We start from the raw sequence: 26212 nt of genomic DNA, 5'->3' as shown, positions 1-26212 counted from the left end.
CCCTCTCCAGGGGATCTTCCCAACCCAGGGATCAAACCCAGGTCTCCCGAACTGCAGGCAGATTCTTTACCAGCTGAGCCACAAGGGAAGCCCAAGAATACTGGAGTGGGTAGCTTATCCATTCTCCAGGGGATCTTCCCAACCCAGGAATCAAACTGGGGTCTCCTTCATTGCAGGCAGATTCTTTACCAACTGAGCTATGAGGGAAGCCCAGTACTAGACATTAGAAGTACTTATTTGGTGCAGCTGAAGCACTGACGGAATAGTGGAGAGTTGGCCTCCTGTTCCATTATGGGGTAACACCCTTAATAAAACTCTAGTCAACCAGGCACCTGAGGGCCTTATCTCTTTCTACTGAATCCACTTTGCCGTCCTTGTATCACCCAAGACAGAATGTTGAGATATTACCACAACCCCGACCCTAGGAAGCTTTCAACAAATTACTAACTGGAGTTGGTGTATAAATACCCCAGCTCCCTGGCTCCTCGGGGAAAATTCTGACTGAGAAATTTACACTGACTGAGTTTCTTGAAAAGATTAACCTCCAATTGCCTCTCTTCCCTTTCTTACTTCCCTTCTCCCTTTCCAATACATTCTGTACCTCTCAAGTAAACAATTTTTGCATTGGAATTCTTGTTTCAAGAATTTTTTTTTTAGAAGAACCAAAATTAAGAAAATAAAATTGTACATTAAATTTGTAGTTATATCATCAGTGATGCTTCTGAAGCCTTCCTTTGCATTGTGAAGTGGAAGGAGCCTCCTGCATTTATATCACTGTGGAAGGGTGGGGCTGAGGTGGTGGGAATATATTCCTTTTATGCTGATTTCTTTATATATTTGCTTTTACAAGTAAGGCTATAAAGGATACTCTTGTGTATTTATTTAAAAATTGTGATTCAGTTTGCAAAAGAGAAAAAATGGGTGGTAGGAGAATCTAATTTTTTAAATTCAGTGCTAGAGAAAACTCTCCATTTGTCATTTTTTTTTCTAATCCTATATAATTTTTTTAATGTACATGTCTTGAGTGTTGTATTTTCCCTGTATCATAGAAGGGGCACGCTGTGTAATAATTGGCTTAAATAAGTAGAGATATTCCCAGTTTGGATGATAAAAAACAAACAAAACAAAAACAAAACACTGAATTCCTCAGTAAGGCAGGTTCTCTCTCTTAGTCCATCCTTTTAAAATGTCTTGAGCTGTACGTGGAGTCTTGGTTGGCATTAGGACACAGTTCTGAACTGATACCTCTAAACAGTCCTGCAGTAAAGTCGGTGGCATAGTCTTTGATGATTCTCTGAGTTCAGAATGTGGCACCCTTAGTGGACAATAGGAACATCCTCCTGAGCCTCCCGTACCAGCTCTCTGTGTTATGTCTTCTCCAACTTCGAGGTGAAAGGCTCTCAGAAATACATAGGGATGTGGGAGGAGATTGTTGGGAGGAGGACAGCAATCTTGAGACAAGGATGAGCAAGGACATCTGAGGAATGGAAATACAAGTAAGTGATGGGGCAGCCTATCCTGAGGTAGGTGTAGAACAGCTTTTGTCATCTGGACAGAGGCGAGCTAGCTTCTACCCATCTGTGGGGAGGAGAATAGTGGAGCCTGGGTCTTGAATGGTAAGTACTTCACTGGCCAACAAGGTAGAGAGGTACAGGGAGAGGAGGAGGACTTTATGTAGACAAAATGGAATATGCAAAGGTGTAGAGGCTTAAAATGGTTCATGTATTTACTTTGGTGAAACTGTTTCCACAGTCTTTGTTTAATGCCATTAAACACTTACAGCACTGTGTATTTTAATTTTTAGTTAATAAGTTGAAAAATAATTCCTGATACCAATTGTGTGACAGGACTTATGACTATTCCTTAAAAATTTGAGATGTAAAACATCCACATCATTGAAATGATTGGACTTGAGACCTGCCATCTGATGGCTGTTTAAGCCATGGCTTCTTGGCTGGCTTTTCTGACCTTTAACAAGACTTGTGGTGATGTCAGTGCTTGTCATCTTCATCATCACTCATCTCTTCTTCCTGTGGGCCATCCATACTCTGGCTGTCAAGACAGGACAGCTGTCTGGCAACGTTAGGATGGTTTCTTTCTGTTCTGAATGAGGAGGAATTGCCCTATTTGAAATGACTCACCACCTTCTACAGTGTTCCTACTGAAAAAGATAACCTTAAATTCCATAAGTATTTTGATTTGGATCATATTTAATGTATTGCTTGACAACAGGTTATCTTTTTTAGTTATTTTTTCTTTTGTGTTTCAGAGAGACATCAAGAGTCACATTTTCCAACCAGCTGACACTCTGGGTGTTAGGTCTTAAGGACACATTAGTAAATCTTCCAGTTCTCTGGAGCCCTTCAAGCAAGTATCCATCTGTCAAGAATTCCAAAAGAATTCTCACTCCACATTTGAAAATCCTTCTGTGAGAAAATGTCATCTTTCTTCCTGACTTCCTAAATGAAGATTATATTTTAATTTCTACTTCACATAGGTCTATCTCTCCTTTAAGTTGGAAATAACTTAAATATTCAACAGGAGATAAAATACTAAATTATAACATATGGCTCAATTATACAATGGAAACAATTGTGAAAAATTTCTAAATGAAAACTTATGTGTTAATTACTATGTTAGGTAAAACTTTATTTACAGTGGTACAATTATTGATTATTTTTAGATTAATAGAAAATGCCTAAAATTGAAAAACAAAGAACATGTTTGATATCTAGCATAAGAATCATCAAAGAAAGTTGTAATTGGCTGCTTAGGTGGGGCAAGAAATGGGGTGGAGAGAGTTTTTCCCCATAGAAGCCCTGTAAAACTGACTCTAAATTATATACATACTTTATGCAAATTAAAAGAGGGCTATAAATAGATCTGGAAATCCAGAAGAAAACATTTTAAAAAGTATGTATTTGGCTTTAAATTACAATTATATAAGAATTTTTGGGCTTCCCTGGTGGCTCAAACAGTAAAGACTCTGCCTGCAAAGTGGGAGACCCAAGTTCGATTCTTGGTTTGGGAAGATCCCCTGTAGAAGAGAATGGCTACCCAGTCCAATATTCATGCTGGAGAATTACAAGGACAGAGGAGCCTAGTGGCCTATCATCCATGGGGTCACAAAGAGGTGGACACAATTGAGTGGTGAACACTTTCACTTTCATGTAAGAATGTAGCTCTGTTGAATTTGAAGAGAGTTGGTTGATAGGTGGTAACAATAATTAGTCTCTTTCAAAGATTAATATAAGAAAGTAGGAAAATATATGTCTTAACTGTTTTTGTTTAATACTTATATTGATGTCATGCATAATGACTTTTACATAGTTGTTTATACTATTCCAGCTGTAGGAGTAAAGCTTCATCCCTATACATTGAATTTAAGGTTATAACTGGGGTCTGTTTGATTCCTACTGGGGCCTGCAAAACTTGGGGAGAAGAACAGAAACAGTCCTTGTCATCCTTAGCATTTAAATCTTAGGAAACAAAACTAGGTCAGGACCCTAAAATATTGCTGAGGATCTGGCTAAAAGAATGTGTCCGAAATGGATTTCCAGTATAAGGCTTCTAAAATGAGGAGCCTAAACAAGAATTCAAGGAGGATCAGAATTGGAAAGTTAGAGAAATAAAAGAGCAAACAAGGGTCTAGTCAATTCCACCTAGACATTAGAGTCGTTATTGCCATATTCTCTGGGTAGCCATGTTCTGTTTAAAGAGTTCTAGACAAGAAGGGATTTCTAATTTTCCCCAAGCCTCCATCTTGGATTTACCTCTAGAAAGCTTGAGTTTCAGTTTTGTGGGCAGAGAGTAAGTTCTGAGGAACTGCTGTCCAATAACATTACCACTGAACCATATCCTAGTAAAGTTCTTGGTATTTCTAGGGGGTTCTTGGTATTGCCATATGTCTCTTCAATACTAGAATCTTTTCGTGTTCTTCGTTTGGCATGTCATGTGCTATGGAGTGGGACCAGATGAGTAATTGCCATTGAAGAAGCCAGTTGAAGTTGACATGTCATCTTGATAGGCCTAGGGTGATGAGTCTGCCATGTTCTGTATGGATGGGTGATATGCTTTTGTCAGGAGGAAAGACAGATATTGTTTCCTCTTGGATATTCTCCTTCTGTATGTGCTAGAATGTGCTTGTAAGTCTCTTTACAGACGGAAAAATTCCTTAATTCTGTTACAAAACAGCCAGTTAGTCTATGTTGTTGGGAAAAAATGGTCAAAGAAGGAAATATGGAAATAACTGATAAAAGCTGTAAATATAGAATTTACATCCCACAGTGATTTGGGAGGTAGATCAATTGCATTTTATGGGAAAGCAGTATAAGGGAAGAAATATTTGTTGTTCTGGTGACATGCTTAGGTTGGCCATCCATATTTGAAGGATGAGTAGCATATAGAGGGTTGCAAAAGTAGGGAACTTAAAAATGGTAACCCCATAAAGCCAAGATGCAAATTGTGGGCCAGGATAAAAGGCCAGGTAATTGGATAGCCTACTAAACAAAGACCTTCTTAACAAAGGGCAATGACTGGTGTGAGTGGGTCTAAATAACGTCTTTAGGAATGGTTCCCATGAGTTTAGATTGTAGATAAAAATGTTTAGGTTAACTGGAGAAAGAACTGATAGAACTGCTGACTGACACTGGAATTTGATGCCAAGGAAATTGATCAAATCTCCATCCATAAATATTCTATACTACTAATAATGAGTTAGCAGGTATTGATTAATTGTTATGTAATAAGCACTATGATTAAATATCTTAGGTGCAACCAGGTAAGGATCAGTATTATCCCCACTTTTACAAATGAATAAGCTCAGGCACAGAGACATTAGTATATGGTTATTCAGTAAGTAGTAAAGTTGTATATAAGGAGTTCTATAGGCCAAAGAAGGAAGAGAAGATGACTTGGTGGAGGCCTGAGTGGACTGGGCTAGGGGAGTTTTAACTCTGGCATTCATGTTCCACACACTTAACAAGTAATAAATAAATGACCACTCATTTCCTTTTCCATCAGTATGCACAGTTAAACTACTGTGTATTTTGCTCATGTGTATTTCCATTTGCTTTTCTGCCATGCCCCCCTTTAAAATATTAAACAGATGAACAAAAATTATGTTTTACTTTTAAACAGCTCTTTTCTTTCTTCCAGCTGTTTGTGTCAGTGCTAGCTCTCATTAATAAAGCTAGATGGATTAGTTAAATGCTAATGTCAAATGTAAGTGCTAGGGACTTTTTCCCTTGTGAGATACTGAAATGTGAAGTCTGGGCCAGTAGCAATGACTGATGTTGTTCTTGGAGGAATTAAGACCTCTGAAAATTGTGGGAATGATTAATGGTTACTTCATCTTCTGTTTATACGGCAGAGTTTGCACTTCATTATTCTTGGCTTTTTAGATATAGGCTATATTTAACCAGGGTCTTTCAATTTTTAAAATAATACTGGTATGATATGTACATGATTCTCTCACTAACTCATGTTGCCTATTGTGTGCTAGGTGCTACACAAGGCTCTGGGCATAAAGATTAAATAAGTTGATATAATCCTTATATTTTCATATGAATGTGAGTCTGGAAGCTATAATTAATCAGACCCTTTCAATTTTTAAAATAATACTGATATCATTTTACAAATATCTATTTGATTATAATAATGATAACTGTCAAGGGATGATGCAGATTTATGATATATCAGGGACACTGATTATATGAAGATTTGGGAAGGGAGGTGAGTGCCAGATTATGAAAAGTTTTGTAGACTTTCAGTCAATCTTATGTTGAGAGCAATGAAAAGTCATAAAGTAGTCATTTAAAAATAAAAACCTATAACTACAGACCACTAGAATAGTGAAATCATCAGATTGTAGGGTCTTGTCTTAGTGTGGTGGTCTTTGAAACTACAAATTAGAAAGTTCAGTATGTGTCAGAACAGCTTGGTCATTGATAAATTACTGCAATCTCGGAATTAGAAAGGAAAATACATTTGATAGAAGGAACAAATTTTGAATTGATGTGTCAAGTCAATAACCTTAGAGTATTCATAAGAACCCTTTATAGGTAATCCAGGCCTGGTGTCCTAGCTAGAAATGTAGAATTGGGAGCCATTCAAAGGACTTCTGTACACGGTTTCACACCTGACTCAGTCTAAGGAAGGTAAAAACCTTTCAAACTTGAACAAAAGTGGCTTGTATTCACAATCTAGACATCTATAGAACTGTCTTCCTAGAAAATCTGTCTTTTTTGCATTAACACAGGTACTCTGAAAGATAGTGGAAGGTCTGACCCATAAAATTAATTTAAACTGGAAATTGTATGAACTCTTGAGAAATGAAGGTAAAGGAAAATAACTAGAAGATCAATAAAAGTGAGTTGGAGGAATATAAGGAATAGAACAGGGTGGATACATAACATTAACAGAAGCAATTAAAGCAAACACAAGATGACCATGTCAAGGAGAGAGAGACCAATGGTACCAAAGATACAAAAAATGTTCAACAGGTGTTAAGATTGGAAAACAATTATTGAAATTAATTATGGAGATATTAATTAGGGAATTTAGGGAAAGTTTAGAATAGAACTCAGACTTATTTCACATGTATGAAATAAGGTGAACCCCTTCTAAGTTTCAGGCATGGGCTGATATGAGAGTCTGTTTAGTGAGGGCCTGATAAAGACATGCAAGGAGTTTAGCCGAGAGAAAAAGATGGTAAGGGTTGGAGGAAGCCCCTCTCATGAACGTTCATTCAAGAAAAGTAAAATCTAGTTACTTTAAGATAGAAGTAAGAAAATCAGTGCATAGGGAGTGGTAAAGAATAATAAGGATATTAGGAAGTAAAGGAAAAAATATGGGAATATGTAGGAACTTTAGAGATTTGAGAAGGAACAGGAGATAGTTATAAAATTAGAAAGATAGTGAAGAGGCAATATATAAATTTTCTATCATAGAAACTAGATTAATTGATCAACTTTTATGTCTTACAAATATATTTTATAAACTAGCCTAAAATACTTTTTTTTAACTTCTAACATGAATTTGAACATGGATTAACTACTAGATTAAAAAATTAAATTAAAATTTACTAGATTAAGGCTTGGTTGATAAGCCTAGGGCAGAGAACACAGAAACTGAAGCATTTAGTTAAATACTTCAAATTTTTATTTCTGGTGTCACTATTACATCCCAATTAATAATTTTAGCTTGGATGAAAAGACTATCAATAGATGAAGTAATTACTGGGAAGTAAATTCTGAAAAATCAATTTTATGAATAAGTAAACTATGTTTGATATACATTTCTCATAGTTAAACTTATTGATTTGCTTTTTAAATATTTAAAATGTTTTATATGGTAAATCTGGAGCAGTAGAAATATTGGTGTTTCCATATACAAGCAACAAACATTTGGAAAGTGGAACTTTAAAATAGTATGCTTTATAATAGTATCAAAACCATGTCATACTTATGAATACATTTAATAAAAGTGAGCACAACTTCTACATGGTAGACTAAAATATTTATAGAAGAAATTTCAAGAAACTTAAATAAATGGAAGATTATACCATTTTTATGGATGGTTAAGATGTAAATTCTCTGAAATTGATCTAGAGATTCAGTGCAACCTCACTTAAAATAGCAATGGACTTTTTTTTTTTTTTTTTAAAGGGGAGCGTAGATACCAACAAGATGTTTCTAAAATTTATTTTGAAATATAAGAATCTATATTTCAAACAAAACAATATTGAAAATAAAAAACAAGATTGGAGGACTTACACTACTTGATTTTGAGACTTACTGTATAGCTACAGTAATGAACACAATGATATTAGTACAAGGACAAAAAAATCAATGGAACAGAATAGAATTCAGAACAGACTCACTTTTTATGGTCAATAGATTTTTAACAAAGGTATTAAGAATGTTAGTGAAGAAAGGAAATTTTTTTCAACAACTGATTCTGGAACAACTAGATAAATGCATGAAAAATAATTAACCTTGATCATTACCTTGTATCATTCACTAATATTATTTTGAGATAAATCATAGACTCAAACAATGGTTAATGCTATAAGTATTCTGGAAGAAAGTGGATAAATAGGACTTAACAAAAATTTAAAACTCTGCTTTTTAAAAGACAACCATAAAGAAAAATGAAGGATAAGCATAGGCTGAGCAGCAATACTTGCAACACATATATCAGGCAAAGCACTGGATTTCAGTAAATATAAAGGATTCCTACAAATCAATATTAAGAAGACAATCAACCCAATTAAAATGGGAAAAAGATTAAATAGAAACTTCACAAAAGAAGATATATGATTAGCTAATAAGCACATGAAACACTGCTCAGTATCATTATTCATAAGGGAAATGCAAATTAAACTACAATGAGGTTATCATTCTGCCCCTGCTAGAGGCAGTTGGTAAAGATGGGAAGGAACTGAAACAATGTGATTCGGAGTATAAAATGATAATATTTCTCAGGAAAACTGCTTGTCAATTCCTACTCTATGACTCCTATTCTCAGGCATTACCCCAAAGGGATGGAAATATATGTCCAAAAAAAAGCACATGTAAAAAATGTCCATAGCAACTTTATCCATAACAGCCAAGAACTGCAAGTAACCTAAGTGTCCATCAACAACAAATTGTGGTGTATTCATACAATGGAGTACAAAAAGAATGAACCTGATACATGGTACAATATATGAAACTTAAAAACACTGAGTGAAGGATGCAAAAGACTACAAACTATAATTGCATTCATGTAAAGAGTGAAACATTAGGTCCATGAGTCAAGGTAAACTGGAAGTGGTCAAACAGGAAATGGCAAGAGTGAACATAGATATTTTAGGAATCAGTGAACTAAAATGGACAGCAATGGACAAATTTAATTCAGATGATCATTATATCTCCTACTGTGGGCAAGAATCCCTTAGAAGAAATGGAGTAGACCTCATAGTCAGCAAAGCATCCAAAATGCAGTACTTGGGTGCAATCTTAAAAATGACAGAATGATCCCAGTTCATTTCCAAGGTAAATCATTCAGTACTACAGTAATCCAAGTATATGCCACAACCAGTAATGCTGAAGAAGCTGAAATTGAACGATTGCTTCCCTGGTGGCTCAGATGGTAAAGCATCTGCCTGCAATGCAGGAGACCCAGGTTCGATTCCTGGGTTGGGAAGATCCTCTGGAGAAGGAAATGGCAACACACTCCAGTACCTTGCCTGGAGAATCCCATGGACAGAGAAGCCTGGTAGGCTACAGTCCATGGGGTCTCAAAGAATTAGACATGACATCACTTTCACTTTCATGAAGACCTACAAGATCCTCTAGAACGAACACCCAAAAAAGATGTCCTTTTCATCATAGGGGTCTGGAATGCAAAAGTAGAAAGTCAAGAAATACCTGGATAACAGGCAAGTTTGGCCTTGGAATACAACATGAAGCAGGGCAAGGTCTAACAGAGTTTTGCCAATAGAATACACTGGTCATAGCAAACACCCTCTTCCAACAACACAAAAGATAACTCTACATATGGACATCACCAGAAGGTCAATGCTGAAATCAGATTGATTATATTCTTTGCAGCTGAAGATGGAGAAGTTCTATACAGTCCTGGGACTGACTGTGGCTCAGATCATGAACTTCTTGTTGCAAAATTCAGACTTAAATTGAAGAAAGTAGGAAAAATCAATACGCCATTCAGGTATGACCTAAATAAAATCCCTTATACAGTAGAAGTGGCAAATAGATTCAAAGGATTAGATTTGATAGACAGAGTACCTGAAGAACTATGGATGGAGGCTTGTGATATTGTACAGGAGGCAGTGATCAACACTGTCTCAGGAAAAAGAAATGCAAAAAGGCAAAATGGTTGTCTGAGGAGGTCTTACAAATAGCTGTGAAAAGAAGAGAAGCAAAAGGTAAGGGAGAAAAGGAAATGTATTTCCATCTGAATGGAGAGTTCCAAAGAATAGCAAGGAGAGGTAAGAAAGCCTTCCTAAGTGAACAATGCAAAGAAATAGAGAAAAACAATAGAATGGAAAACACTAGAGATCTCTTCAAAAAAACTGAGATACCAAGGGCACATTTCATGCAAAATTAGGCATAATAAAGGACTGAAATGGTATGGACCTAACAGAAGCAGAAGCTATTAGGAAGAGGTGGCAAGAATTCACAGAAGAACTGTACAAAAGAACTCTTAATGACCTGAATAACCATGACGGCTCACCTAGAGCCAGACATCCTGGAATGTGAAGTCAAGTGGGCCTTATGAAGTATCACTATGAGCAAAGCTAGTGGAAGTGATGGAATTCCAGTTGAGTTATTTCATAGTCTAAAAAATGGTGCTGTTAAAGTGCTGCACTCAGTATGCTAGCAAATTTGGGAAGCTCAGTCGTGGCCAGAGGACTGGAAAAGGTCAGTTTTCATTCCAATATCAAAGGGCAATACCAAAGAATGTTCAAACCAGTGTACAATTGCACTCATTTCACATGCTAGCATGGAGAAGGCAATGGCAACCCACTCCAGTACTCTTGCCTGGAAAAATCCCATGGACAGAGGAACCTGGTAGGCTGCAGTCCACAGGGTCGCTAGGAGTCGGACACAACTGAGCGACTTCACTTTCACTTTTCATTTTCATGCACTGGAGAAAGAAATGGCAACCCACTCCAGTGTTCTGGCTTGGAGAATCCCAGGGACGAGGGAGCCTGGTGGGCTGCTGTCTCTGGGGTCGCACAGAGTCAGGCACAACTGAAGCGACTTAGCAGCAGCAGCAGCACATGTTAGCAAGGTCATGTTCAAAATCCTCCAGGCTAGGCTTCAACAGTACGTGAACCATGAACTTCCAGATGTTCAAGCTGGATTTAGAAAAGGCAGAGGAACCAGAGATCAAATTGCCAACATCTACTGGATCATAGAAAAAGCAAGAAAATTCCAGAAAAACATCTACTTCTGCTTCATTGATTATGCTAAAGCCTTTGATTGTATAGATCACAACAAACTGTGAAAAATTCGTAAAGAGATGGGAATATCAGACCACCTTACCTGACTTCTGCAAAACCTGTAAGCAGGTCAGAAAGAAACAGAACTGAACATGGAACAACAGACGGGTTCAAAATTGGGAAAAGAGTGTATCAAGGCTGTATATTGTCACCCTGCTTATTTAACTTCTATGCAGAGTACATCATGAGAAATGCTGGGCTGGATGAAGCACAAACTGGAATCAAGATTACCAGGAGAATTATAAATAACCTCAGACACACAGATGACACCACCCTTATGGCAGAAAGTGAAGAACTAAAAAGCCTCTTAATGAAAGTGAAAGAAGAGAGTGAAAAACCGGGCTTAAAACTCAACATTCAAAAAGTGAAGTTCATGGCATCCAGTCCCATCACTTCATGGGAAATAGATGGGATACAATGGAAATAGCGACAGACTATTTTCTTTGGCTCCAAAATCACTACAGATTGTGACTACAGCCATGAAATTAATGGACGCTTGCTCTTTGGAAGAAAAGTTATGACAAATCTAGACAGTGTATTAAAAAGCAGAGACTTTGCCGACAAAGGGCTGTATAGTCAAAGCTATGCTTTTTCCAGTAGTCATGTATGGATGTGACAGTTGGGCCATAAAGAAGCCCGAGGGCCGCCGAAGAAATGATGTTCCTGAACTGTGGTGTTGGAGAGGAGTCTTGAGGGTCCCTTTGACAACAAGGAGATCAGATCAGTCAATCCTAAAGGAAATCAACCCTGAACATTCATTGGAAGGACTGATGCTGAAGCTGAAGTTCCAATATTTTGGCCCCCTGATGGGAAGAGCTGACTCATTAGAAAAGACCCTGATGCTAGGAAAGATTGATGGCAGGAGGAGAAGGGGACAACAGAGGATGAGATGGTTGGATGGCATCACTGATTCAATGGACATGAGTCTGAGCAAGCTGCAGGAGATGGTGAAGGACAGGGAAGCCTGGCCTGTTGCAGTCCATGAGGTCACAAGTAGTCAGACATGACTGAGCGACTGAACAAGGAAAAATGAAAAACAAAGTTAAGGTATAGGTAAAACGAATCTATGGTGATAGAAATCAAAACAACGGTTGCCTGTGGCAGGGTGTTATCAAAACTACAATGTAGATTGCAAAATAAAGTAGTTGCTTCTGTGAAAATCAACAGTTAATCAAGTTGTTAGGCTCTGTAGATTAGGTCATTGTTTCACTGGTGAGGCAGTGTGATAGTCCATAATAACCTATAACTGTGAGACAGGTTAAGAGTGCAAGCTCAGGAGTCAGACTGCCTGGGTTTGAAATTGACTCTGGTACTGGATGCTTGGCAAATATTTAACACCTCTGAGACTCCTCCCTGGATGTGTGGCTCAGAAACTGGTGGTTTGAGGTTCTCATTAAATATGTCATCCTATGGTGATGTCAAAGAAAGTTACAGATTTAGTCTTAAAATGACTCGACCCATGTGCTCCCTGCTCTTACCACAACTGAAGGCAATGAGTCCTGGATGAGGGTTGCAGTTTGTTGGAGGTTGCATCCTTGGCCAGAGAAGCCATCTACTGCTTGCAGAGGGCCCGCCTATAGGTAGCACCATAATTCAGCACCATAACTCCAGAAGACTCTGGGTATCCCTGCCTCTTAACAGGGATACCCTGAGCTCTACATTCAAGAGACGGTTCTCTTACTGTCTGCTTCTGTTCTGCCCATGGCCAATGTATTTTTAAGGAGAGACACATTTTTTTTTTTTTTTTTAATTCCCCAACTAGAGATTGAACCAGGGTTCCTGGCATTGAGAACACAGAGTTCTAACCACTGGAGCACCAGGGAATTCCCCAGAGAAATGTATTTTTAAGTTAAATCATTTATTTATTTCTATTGATCTTTGTTGGAGGGTGTTTTGTGGGGAGATATTCTGTATTGTACTGATGCAAGTAAGATATGCTTCTTAAGATTTTAATATAAATATAAAATACTATCAATATTATTAATATTATTACAGAGAAAGATAATCTCTCTTAAAGCTAAGATTTAAGGACTACCGCATGTAAAGTTTATCAAGAAAGTCAATTGGTATAAGGATTTAGTGGTCTGGTACTTGAACAGGTTCTGTCAACACGAGTTCTTCCCTCGTGGTCAAATCATTTACTTTTTGAGCCTAAATGTTCTCATTTTTAAGATTATTGGCTTCAGTCAGATAATCTCTAATGGGCTTTTTATTCCAAAACTGCAAGTTTATATTCTATCGTAGATGTTGTGATCCAGCAGCCCAAAGACATACTTTGATTTACCAGTACCATTTCTTTAAAAAAATTTTTTTAATTAATAAACTTTATGTTTTAGAGCAGTTTTAGTCACCACAAAACTGAGCGGAAACTGAAGAAAGATCTCATATACCCTCTGTTTTGCCTCCCCAAACCTTTCCAACTATCAATATCTTATATCACAGTGGTACATTTGTTGCAACTTATGAATCTACACTGATATATCATTATCTAAAGTCTATAGTTTACATTACGGTTCAGTCTCAGCATTGCGCATTCTATACATTTTGAAATTGTGTTATGACATATATCCATCTTTATTGTTTCATACAGAACAGTTCCACCACACTAAAAATCCTCTGAGCTCTTCCTCTTGTCACACCCACCCTGCCCTGCCACTCAACCTCTATAACCCAGGGCAAATGTTAATCCTTTTTACTGTCTCCAGTTTTGCCTCTTCCAGAATGTCATATGGTTGGAATCATATAGTATGTAGGCTTTTCAGACTACTTCTTTCACTTAGTAATATGCATTTAAGTTTTCCCCATGTCTTTCCATGACTTGAGAGCTCATTTCTTTTTTTGTATTGAATAATATCCATTGTCTGGATGTACCACACTATCTAGTCACCTATTGAACAACATCTTGGTTGCTTCCAAGTTTTGGCAATTATTAAGAAAGCTTCTATAAATTTCCATAAACATTTTGTGTAGCTTTTTGTGTGGATATATATTCTCAAATCATTTGGATAAATATCAAGGGCACAACTGTTGGACTGTGTCATAAGACACTGCAAGCCGTCTTTCAAAATGGCTGTACCATTTTGTATTCACACCGGCAATGAATGACAATTTTGTTGCTCTACATCCTCATCAGCATTTGGTATTGTCAGTTTTTTGCATTTTGGCCATTCTAATAATATCTCCAGGAGATAGTGAGGACAGGGAAGCCTGGCGTGCTGCAGTACATGGGGTCGCAAGGAGTCAGACATGACTTAGTGACTGAACACACACACAGAGTAAGTGTGCAGTGGTATGTCGTTGTTTTAATTTGCAATTCCCTAACGTTGAACATCTTCTTAAATGCCTATTTTCAATCTATATGTTCTTCAGTGAAGTATCTGTTCAGGTCTTTTGCTCATTTTTTAATTGGGTTCTTAATTTTCATTTTGGAAAATACTCTTATCAGATATGTCTTTTGAAAATACTTTCAATTTGTGGCTTAGTGACTGATTCTCTTGGTATTTTCTTTCATAAAACAAGTTTTTCATTTTAATGAAGCCAAACTTACCAATTATTCTTTTTAAACACTGTTTTTGGCTGTGCTGGGTCTTCACTGCTGCACTGGCTTTTCTCTAATTGTGGCAAGCTGGGGCTCCTCTTTAGTTCTGATGAGTGACCTTCTCATTGCCGCAACCGCCCCTGTTGTGGAGAACGGGCTCTAGGGTGCATGGCTTCAATAGTTGCAGCATGTGAGCTCAGTAGTTGTGGCTCCCAGGCTCTAGAGCACAGGCTCAATAGTTGCGATGCATGGGCTTAAGTTGCTCTGCAGCATGTAGGACCTTCCTGATCAGGGATTGAACCCATGTCTCCTGCAATGGCAGGTGGATTCTTTACCACTGAGCCAACAAAGAAGCCCTCAATTATTTCTTTTTTGTACAGTACCTTTCTGTTGCATCTAAAAAGCCATACCCAAGGTCAGTAGGTTTTCTCCTTTGTTATCTTGAAAGTGAAAGTATTAGTCACTCAGTCATGTCCAACTCTTTGCAACTCCATTGATTGTAGCCCACCGGGCTCCTCTGTCCATGGAATTCTCCGGGCAAGAATACTGGAGTTGGTTGCCATTTCCTTCTCCAGAGGATCTTCCTGACCCAGGGATTGAACCCAGTCTCCTGCATTGCAGGCAGATTCTTTACCGTCTGAGCCACCAGGGAAGCCCATGTTATCTTATAGGGGCTTTATAGTTCTATGTTTCATGGTCCATTTTTAATTACTTCATTTTGAACAATCAGTTTTTGTGAAAGGCATAAAGTCTGTATCTAGATTCATATTTTTGCCTACAAATGGAAAATTCTACTTGTTTCTGAACCGTTTGTTAAAAGGCTTTCCTTTAAATATTTTTTTTTCAGCTTTGTTGAGATATAATTGACAACTAATGTGTATGAAAAAGGTCTAAAATATAATGATTTGAGATTGTATATATTGTGAAATGATAACCACAAGAAGGTTATTAACACAATCATCACCTCACATATTTTTTTTGTGGTGAGAACATTTAAGATTTGCTCTTAGCAACTTACAAGTGTACTATATAATATTGTTAACCATAGTCACCTACTTTATATTAGATCTCCATAACTTCATCTTATAACTGGAAATTTGTACACTTTGAACAGCATCTTCCCATTTTCCCCAACCTCAGCATGTGGCAACCCCAAATCTACTCACTGTTTCCAAGAGTTAATTTTGTATAAATTCCATATACAGTTAAGATCATACAGCATTTGTCTTTCTCTGTAAGCCTTACTTCAGTTAGCATAATGCTCTCAAGTTCCATCCATGTTGTTGCAAATTGCAGGATTTCCTAGTTATCTCAATTACCAGATCCACTGTCTTGGTATCAGAGTAACTGTGTTCAAGTAACTCTTATTTTACTTAATAATAGCCCCACCATGCAAGAGTAGTGAGGCTGGCAACTCAGATAGGCCAGAGAAGCTATAAAGTGCTTCCTTTGAGTGAAAAGCTGAATGTTCTCAATTTAATAGGAAAAGAAAAAAAACTATATGCTGAGGTTGCTAAGATCTATTATAAGAATGAATCTTCTATTGGTAGAACTGTGAAAAAGAAATTTATGCTGGTTTTGCTGTGATATCTTAAACTGCAGAAGTTACAGCCACAGTGAGTGATAACTGTTCAGTTAAGATGTATAAGAAATTAAATTATATTTGAGAGAGAGGGAAAGAAAGATCACATTTACATAATTTTTATTATAGTATATTGTTCTCTTTTATTATTGTTAATCTCTTGCTGTACCTAATTTTTAAGTTAAATGTTATCACGTGTATGTATATATAGAAAAAAAACATAGTATACATAGGGTTCAGTGCTATGGGCAGTTTCAGGCATCCACTGAGGGTCTTGAAACATATCCCCTGGAGATAAGGGGGGACTATTACATACACACACACACACACACACACAATTTTCTTTATCCACTCATACACTACAGGATATAAGTTGTTTCCATGTCTCAACTATTGTGAATCATGCTCCAATGAACCTGGAGGTGCCAATATATCTTCAAAATAATGATTTCATTTCCTTCAGATATATATTCAGAGGTGGAATTGCTGGATCTTATGGTAGTTCCTTTAAATATTTTAAAACTAGTTCCTGGCCATTAAAAAATCAGGAGATTTTACATAAAAATCTGATGTTTATCTTTCCTTAAAAAAATGAAAAGAACTGGGAATGCAGGGTCAACATGGTCATGTGACAGTTATAGGCAGGCACTGAGTGGTTTCTACCTCCTATAGCTAGGTCATATGTTCCACTGTCTTCCATTTCCTATTGCATTATATGTATTTCAGTGTATTAACTTGTTTGTGTTACTTTCTGATCTCTGTAAGCATTTGAGTTTGGGCTATGAGTTCTCTAACTTTAGTATGTGTAAGAACCACTAATGGAGATGAAAACTCTTGAGCACTTTCCCTAGAGATTCTGATTCAGGCATCTGGTTGAGCCAAATAATCTGTGCATTCCAGAAGCAGCATCACAGATGATGTATACAACAGATACTATGGGCTAGACTTCAACAGGCATTGCTTTAGGCTATTATACATAATTGAAGGGCTTCCCAGGTGGTGCTAGTGCTAAAGAACCTGCCTGCCAATGCAGGAGATGCACCTTTGATTTCTGAGTTTGGAAGTTCTCCTGGAGAAAGGCACAGCAACCCACTGCAATATTCTTGCATGGAGAATCCTTTGGGCAGAGGAGCTGGCAGGCTACAGTCCATAGGGTTGAAAAGAGCTGGACATGAATGAAGTGACTTAGCATACTTGCATGCACTTGAGACAGAAGGGAAAGGGGCAGGACAGAAACGCTTGATAATGAAGAGGGGGTGTAGCTCTGCGGATGCAATAAAGGCTGTCTAGAATTAGGTTCGGAGAAGGCAATGGCACCCCACTCCAGTACTTTTGCCTGGACAATCACATGGACGGAGGAGCCTGGTGCGCTGCAGTCCATGGGGTCGCGAAGAGTCGGACACGGCTGAGCGACTTCACTTTTCACTTTCATGCATTGGAGAAGGAAATGGCAACCCACTCCAGTGTTCTTGCCTGGAGAATCCCAGGGACGGGGGAGCCTGGTGGGCTGCCGTCTATGGGGTCACACAGAGTCGGACACGACTGAAGCAACTTAGCAGCAGTAGTAGCAGCAAAATTAGGTGAAACCAAGGTAAATTTGAAAACATCCCAGTCTTCGACCTTTGGCCCATAGCATCACTGTAGGGCATCCCAGATGGCACTAGTGGTAAAGAACCTGCCTGCCAATTCAGGAGATGCAGGTTTGATCCCTGACTCAGGAAGATTCCCTGGAGGAGGAAATGACAACCCACTTCAGTATTCTTGCCTGAAGAATCCCATGGACAGAGGAGCCTGGTGGGCTACTGTCCATGTGGTTGCAGAGTCAGACGTGACTGTAGCAATTTAGCATCCATGCAGGCACCTCTATGGTAATAGTAAAAATCACTCCCCCTACACCATGACAGTTCTGAGGGGGCATAAGGCCAAAAAGGTCTTCCCTGGCAATCCAGTGGTTAGAACTTGGCGTTTTCACTGTCATGGGCCCAGATTCAACTCTTAGTTGGGAACTAAGACCCCATAAGCAGCATGGTGTGACCAAAAAAAAAAAAAAAAGGCAAAAAGGTGGTCAGTGGCTCAATTCTGGGAAATTCCTCACCCTACCCTGAAATAGCAAGAATATTCCTCCCACTCCTTAGCCTATGAAATTTCTTAACCCTTAAGAACCTATGACTCCATGCTTTGGGGTTGCTGTAATTTTGAGACCATCCACATTCTGCCTGTGGAAGGTGTCTAACTAAACTCACTTTCCTTTACTCTGGCTCATCTGGAATTCTTTTGTGTGCTAAACCAAGACTCTGTGGGTTCCAGGATGTGATATCTCCCTCTCCAGCAACGCAACTATCATCTTACCACCTTCACGTTAAAACGTTCATTTCCAGTCTTCAGACCACCAACTATTTTAATAGTTGCTGCCTTACCTGTGGGTTGTCTTTCAGTCAACGATGGTTAACCTGGAATTGTTACGGAGCCTTTCAAATCTGGCTCCAACAAGGGCCCTCTCCTCAGTGTCGCTGGAGCCTAGAGATCGAGACCGAATTCAGTTCAGAAGCAGAGGAAAGCTTCCGTCTTTGAGCAAAGATAAACAAGTGTGAGCTGGGGCTCTGGAGCACAGGCTCTCCTAGAACGCCCTGGGCTTCCCGTGAGGGCGGAGAGGCGGGGTTCTCCTGCATAGGGCACGGCTGTACTGCTCACGCTCCACACCGCAGAACAGGTGCAGCATGCTGCACAAGACCTGCTGCAGCAGCCATTTTGAATTGAGTGTCGTACACAGCGCTTCCGCACTCAGACTGCGAAGCTGAGGTGTCGGACTCAGAGATTCCGTTCTTGTTGTTCAGTTGCTCAGTGGTGTCTGACTCTGTCCTGGGAATAGATTCTGTCTTGGAAACTCTAATCTGACATGTTAGGTGCCAGGCTTGAAACTAGAGAGAGCATGAAAGAAAAGGTTAGACATTATTACTAGATTCCCTCATTTTCCTCCTGAGAGCCCGCTGGGCTTTGCTGGTGAAAGGATATTTCCTTTAAGGAGTTCCATGTTGTGTATGTGGGAATTTGGCAGACATCACTGAATTTTCTTTGAGGGCAGTAATGTGCCCAGTTAAAATTCTACATTTCTTAGCATCTCCTACGGCCAGAAGTGCCCATGTGACCCAAATTCTGACCAGTGGGCTGTAAGCAGAAGTTACTGGATTGAAGCAGCTGGGAATATACAGTAAGACTCAACTAGATTCAGTTAGAGTGTCGGGGCTGGCAAAAGTTTTTGCCCTTTTTCTTTCCTCCTTTCCTTGCCTGAAGTACAGATTCAGTTTTAGGGATGGCACATCCACCTTCCTAAAGATGGCTGCGCAGAAACAGAGAAGGATCTCAGGTCTGCTTGTGTTGTTGAATTGTTATTCCGGACAGCTTTACTCTGGGAAAAAATCATCCCTTGCTTGGCTCCATACCAGTCTGGCTTTCTTGTTTTTTTAATAGCCCAATTATACCTTAACTGATACAATGTAAAACCATTTTCCCTCTGTCCTCTTTTATCCTATTTTCAAAGTGGTTCACAATCCTGACAATAAAGAGGAACTCATTTTCTATCCTGTATTCATTAGGACATCAAATTGAAATTCACCAAACATGTTAATCATTTTATTTTTTTTTTAACAGTTAATTTATTTGAGAAGAGGAGGAATGAGACTTTGACTCATTTGACTTCCAGTGTCTGAAGTACCAAAACAGCAAAGAGACTTCCTCACTGTAAGTTACAGAAAATAATAATGATTTACTCATATTTATATCATACTTGGTGTTTGTCAAGACACTTTCAGACTGATAAAAACATGAACCCATGCCTTGGTGACAATATTCAAGTGAATTGTGCTGCCCAGCAGTATTTCTTATTTTTTAAAAATGTCGCTAGTCAATATGTTCTGCTAGAAAAAAAAGTCAAAGTATTTCATAGTGTCAAGGATAGAAGGGGCAGTAAAGGTCCTCCACTGTCTAGACTGCTGACTTGCTATAAAATTTGGTTACAACCAAGTGTACTTTTGACCAAAAGGATCAAGAGTCAAGATCAGCATTAGTAAAAGGTTAAATGTCATGGGGCTTGGAGAGGGGTGCAGGGAGCAGAATCAATTCCTTTCAGGAGAACACAGGAATTTCAGAATAGATGAATCCAGAGAGGAAAGGAGAGGACATATGTCAGGCCTATAACCAAATCCTGCCTGAGGAGCCTTGATGATGAAAATAGAAAGATAGGGAGATTTCAGCACCAGCTGGGAAGTTTGCCTTCTCTCTTCCCTGTTCATTTCTGCTTAGTCTTTGAAGGGCTTTGCCTCACTTTAGAATATCAGATGGCTCAAAGCTCTGGCTGGGGTTAGTGGTCACCTGAGAAGACTCTTAACAAAGAGTGCATGACAGCTCCCATTCTGCCCATGCTGTTGAACTGACTTTCTTATGATTATTTCCTTGTTAGTTACATAAATGCCTAAGGATCTCAGTGTTTCAGAACATTGCAGCTAGAAGGGACTTTCTGCATTCTGTACATTAGAAGGCATTTTGTGGGGGGAAAAAAAAGTTATGTCATCAAGTAACTTAACTATCATAGCCAAATAAGTTTCTTAGCATAGGACTTCTTGTGGCTTTCAATGTGTTTAATATGCATTATGAATTTCCAAGAGGGGGGATATAGTGTACAGGAATTCTCAAAATTGCTTGATCATAGCTCTTATTTATTATTATCATCTACAAATTAATTTCATAGGACTGGTGTATCATAGAACACACTTTGGAAATGCTGACCTGGTAGAATTCATTTATTATACTCTGTGGTCTGTATCAAATCATTTTGACTTTGTATGAAATAATGTGAAAACTAGCTTTAACCACTAGAACATGGGTTTCTCTTAGAGTGCATACAAATTTTGGGGACATAGAAAGAAAGACCCTCATGAACACTGGTGTTTTAGCAGGATCTTAAACAACTAAATCAAAATGGTTAATATGTTAGGCATGACAAAGCAAGGGGGATCTGTTTTTCTCTTGAGACGTATAGAGACTCTGGTGAGAAAGGGAGCAGTGAAACATGTGAGGAAAGAAACCAGATTAGGTGAAGAGCCACCAAAATTTCACAGAAGTGGCCACTAAAGGGTGGTAGGCTGCCTAGTATGTACTTTGAAATTATTCCTGCTGCTATAATTTACACTTCCTCTGTCATTCTCAAATCTTTAGGCAGTTTTTCAATATCCACAAGTGCTGTGCTAAGGAATTTTTAGTGGAAATCAATGAAAGGTCTAGATTTCATGTCTGAATCAAAGCAGTGAGGAATGGCAACAGTATGTGTGAAAGCAGAAATTAAGCATGGAGAAAACTGTGAGAATACAGTAACTCTGGGAATTTGCTGGTCTCTCTGGAGCAAAAAATTTGAGGTTTGGGTAAATCTTATCTGGAACTCAGTGGGAATAAGGATCTTAGTTGACATCTAAATATACATACACACACATTACCATCACCCAGGCTAGGGGTAATGGTGACCATGGGTAAGATACATTGCTGCCAAGAATAATAAAACAATAAGAGAAATAATCTATAATAGTGACTGACTAGCTGGTCACCAAAACCATTTCTTGTTTGTCCTGCATACCACCTCAACTATATATTCTAGTTTGTCTTGGAGTTGGATGTGACTTCAGATTATGACTGAGTTCTCATCAATGGTATATAAGCTGAAAGGTATGTGCCACGTCTAGACTGTGCCCTTAGAAAACTTTATTATGAAATTCTACATGCTCTTTCCTCATTGACTAATTTGATATAACCAAGTACTGTGACACTGAAAACTGAATGTAAAAGATGGAAAAATCACAAAGAAGAAAAAGCCAGGACCTTCCGATCACCCATTAGAGGAACACTGCACACATATCATGACAGCCATGTGAACTTGACCTAAGCAAGTGTACTGGTTATTGGTTGAGTACCTCTCACCTCTAAATTCACATACTGTATTACTCTATGAAAATGGATTAGGGCGCCTTATCTATTTTTCCATTGTTGCCTACCATTAAGGCTTTGCAGGAAGATGATAGATATTGAATGAGGAAAGGGCTGTGTTTTCTGGTTCCAGTGTGTGCTCACTCAGCAGGCTGTGCATTTGCAGCTTCCTACTGGTACACAATGGTCAGCAGCACCAGTAACTGCCAGCAGCGTCCCCCTGTGGTTTTAGAGTAGGTTGCCTCTGGGGAGACATCTTGAAAATAGCTTTTTCTGGCACCCTCAAGAGCAGATTTCTGCACAGTTTTGATTACACTGTACCACAGTGACTTCTCTGCCATTCAGTGAGGTGTGACCATCCCATCTCCAGTGAGGTCAAGATCTCAGTCCTAGGAGAAGGAGCCTCTTCTTTGGGTGCTGTATCTCAGTGCTAAAATCACTGGCTGCTCCTCCTATATTCTATGTTCTTTAGTGTTCTTTTTACCTCTTACTTGATAATCACTTGTTACTCAAATTCTCTGTTACAGTTAATAATTCTTTATGTTAAACTTTCCACCTTCACATCACTGTGTGGTTTTTCTCTCTTGATTAGAAGTAGACTGTTACACTAAGAAACAAACTAAGATTTGAGTCATTAGGTTCTTTTGGGTTTAGTTATTATAATGGTTTCTAGTGTTTCCCTAACTAGTACATTGAAAATTAAACCAAAATGATCTTTAAAAGCATTTATTCTAAAACAAGTTAGAGCCATTTGTTTAAAATCATTTTGTGAACAAGGCAAATTTCCTTGCACAAAATTCATAGTACATATGAATTTCAATGATACACTGCGCTTTTAAAGAATTCCATTTTTTTTAAGGGAAAAAAGATTGTTAACACATTTATTCAGAGCTAGAGTACTCAATATCACTTCTTTTATCAGTCTCTCATCTTTTTTAATAACTCCAGAAATACTTTTACTTAATGCCTTCAGAGTTTTAGACTATGCAAGAAAGAGTTATATTTTGGGAAGTACATTTGATACTGAGATTAATTCATTTTGATAAGTATCGCACTTTAGATTTATTCACAAAAAGTTTTTGAATTCCTTGGACGGATATAGAATATTTAGAGGTAGATGTTTGCTTTATTTTCCTCATTCCTGTGAAAATATGATTGCATATTTTTGCCCTCAGAGGAAGAATATTTCACATTTTATTTCCTCTGCAAATAAAATAACAATGATTCTATAGTGACTGATTATAGTAATAAATGTATCTACTTGATTATAGTGTATAAATTTATCTACTCAAATTTTCTCACTCTAAGACTAGTAAAATTTCTCTTTATCAGAACAGTTTTCACAGATCTGTCAAATATTTTGTGTTAACAAAAGATTAAAGCTTCTTGATATTAAATCCAGAATATATTTCAAAAATGATGTATAGAACAGTCTTTTGGACTCTGTGGGAGAGGGAGAGGGTGGGATGATTTGGGAGAATGGCATTGAAACATGTATAATATCATATATGAAACGAGTCGCCAGTCCAGGTTCGATACACAATACTGGATGCTTGGGGCTGGTGCACTGGGACAACCCAGAGGGATGGTATGGGAGGGAGGAGGGAGGAGGGTTCAGGATGGGGAACACATGTATATCTGTGGTGGATTCATTTTGATATATGGCAAAACCAATACAATATTGTAAAGTTAAAATAAAATAAAAAAAAAATTTAAGTCTGTATAAATATCTTTCCAAGCCAAAAAAATCATATAAATTAACTCAAATGGCCCTAAGTATAATTTTTTTCTTAAACTATGTACGCAATTTTTCTACTATGAAGTATGGATATTGATATTTAGGATCAGTAATGCATAGCTGTATTATATATTTAAATTCACTTTTACCAAAAACTAACTAAATTTAGGAAATTGATCATATGACTTACATTTATACTCTTATATTAATCAATATGATTCTAACATTTCCATGACTAATTTATCTAACTTCATAATAGAAACAAGTTTCTAATTTTAATAAGAATATTTCAGAGTTTATAAACAAGGGCAATGGACCAATTAAAAAACTAATGATTATAGTTGATTAGACTTTTCTTTAATATATAAGTTGCATACTACTTAATTATTAAATGGTACAGAAATCTAGATTTATTAGATTTATTAGAATGGGTATTAACTAAAATTCCTAACAACCCTGAATATGATCTATTGTTTATAAGCCCATTTGCCCAAAGCAGTAATCGCCATATTATTTTGATGTCTTACTCCTTCATTCAAAATTTGAGTTTACAGCCTCAACATATGTACTTACTAAAATTATATATAGTAGAAATATGCCAATTATTGTTTAATGTCCCAAACTATGGCATATACTTAGATTCATGTTCATCTCCAAGTATAGTGGACTTATATTTGTATTCTAAGCAGTATTTTTTTTTTTACAGTTTTTGATACTGGCATACTTCTTATCAGATATGATTAAACTGTGTTTATTTCCTTTTTTTAACTTCAAATGTTACTGATGACATCATAACTCATGCTAGAAATGGAAAGTTTCAGCTCATTTTCTTGTTTCTTTCTTGTGCTTGCATTGTTAGTGTCATACAAAATCTGCAGTTTCTTTCTATACCACTTAATCGTGAGAGTAGTTTAATATAATCCAGGAGTTCAGACACTGATTTGGGTGCATGTAAATTGGTATAAGTTGCATCCACATGAAGGAACGAAGAAGGTGCTGTGACTCCTGGTTGTTACGAAATTCTCCTCCAGGGTACCTGGCATACTGAACTGAAACACAACCACCTGAAATAGTTTAGTGAGGACCCTTCCTCCCAACTTCCCCTCCTGCCCACTCTTCTCTCCTTCCCTCTTCTCATTTCTTTCTTAAAGTACCTAATTTTTAAAGGGTTTAATTTGATAGAAACTTAGAATAGATAGTGAGTATTCAGTTCAGTTCAGTCACTCAGTCATGTCTGACTCTTTGCGACCCCATGGACTGCAGCATGCCAGGCCTCCCTGTCCATCACCAATTCCTGGAGTTTACTCAAACTCATGCCCATTGTGTCTATGATGGCATCCAACCGTCTCACCTCTGTCTTCCCTTTCTCCTCCCGCCTTCAATCTTTCCCAGCATCAGAGTTTTTTTCAAATGAGTCAGTTCTTCACATCAGGTGGCCAAAGTATTGGAGTTTCAACTTCAACAGTCCTTCCAGTGAACACCCAGGACTGATCTCCATTAGGATGGACTGGTTGGATCTCCTTGCAGTCCAAGGAACTCTCAAGAGTCTTCTCCAACACCACAGTTCAAAAGCAGCAGTTCTTTGGTGGTCAGTATTCTTTACAGTCCAACTCTCATATCCATACATGACCACTGGAAAAACATAGCTTTGACTACACAGACCTTTGTTGGCAAAATAATGTCTCTGCTTTTTAATGTGTTGTCTTGGTTGGTCATAGCTTTTCTTCCAAGGAGTAAGTGTCCTTTAATTTCATGGCTGCAGTCACCATCTGCATTGATTTTGGAGCCCCCAAAAATAGTCTGTAACTGTTTCCATGGTTGGCCCATTTATTTGCCATGAAGTGATGGGACTGGATGCCATGATCTTAGATTTCTGAATGTTGAGCTTTAAGCCAACTTTTTCACTTTCCTCTTTCACTTTCATCAAGAGGCTCTTTAGTTCTTCTTTGCTTTCTGCCTTAAGGGTGGTGTCATCTGCATATCTGAGGTTATTGATATTTCTCCTGGCAATCTTGATTCCAGCTTGTGCCTCATCCAACCCAGCATTTCTCATGATGTACTCTGCATATAAGTTCAATAAGCAGGGTGTTAATATACAGCCATGATGTACTCCTTTTCTTGTTTAGAATCAGTCTGTTGTTCTATGTCCAGTTCTAACTGTTGCTTCTTGACCTGCATACAGATTTCTCAAGAGGCATGTCAGTGGTCTGGTACTCGCATCTCTTTAAGAACTTCCCACAGTTTGTGGTGATCCACACAGTCAAAGGCTTTCACACAGTCAATAATGCAGAAGTAGATGTTTAACTGGAACTCTCTTGCTTTTTCAGTGATCCAACGGATGTTGGCAATTTGATCTCTGGTTCCTCTGCCTTT

At 38.1% G+C, this 26212-nt stretch overlaps 1 non-coding gene across 1 annotated transcript; it reads left to right on the top strand.

Moving 5' to 3' along the window:
- The first annotated feature begins 9117 nt into the window (after window positions 1-9117).
- TRNAC-GCA lies at window positions 9118-9189 on the top strand. Its single transcript has one exon. It is a non-coding gene; the product is annotated as a tRNA-Cys (tRNA).
- The last annotated feature ends 17023 nt before the right edge of the window (window positions 9190-26212 follow it).

This window comes from Bison bison, unplaced genomic scaffold, assembly GCF_000754665.1.
Source record: "Bison bison bison isolate TAMUID 2011002044 unplaced genomic scaffold, Bison_UMD1.0 scf7180017864207, whole genome shotgun sequence".
Classification (NCBI taxonomy): domain Eukaryota; kingdom Metazoa; phylum Chordata; class Mammalia; order Artiodactyla; family Bovidae; genus Bison; species Bison bison.
The sequence above is the reverse complement of the archived record's forward strand: the minus strand, read 5'-3'. Positions and strand labels throughout refer to the sequence as shown.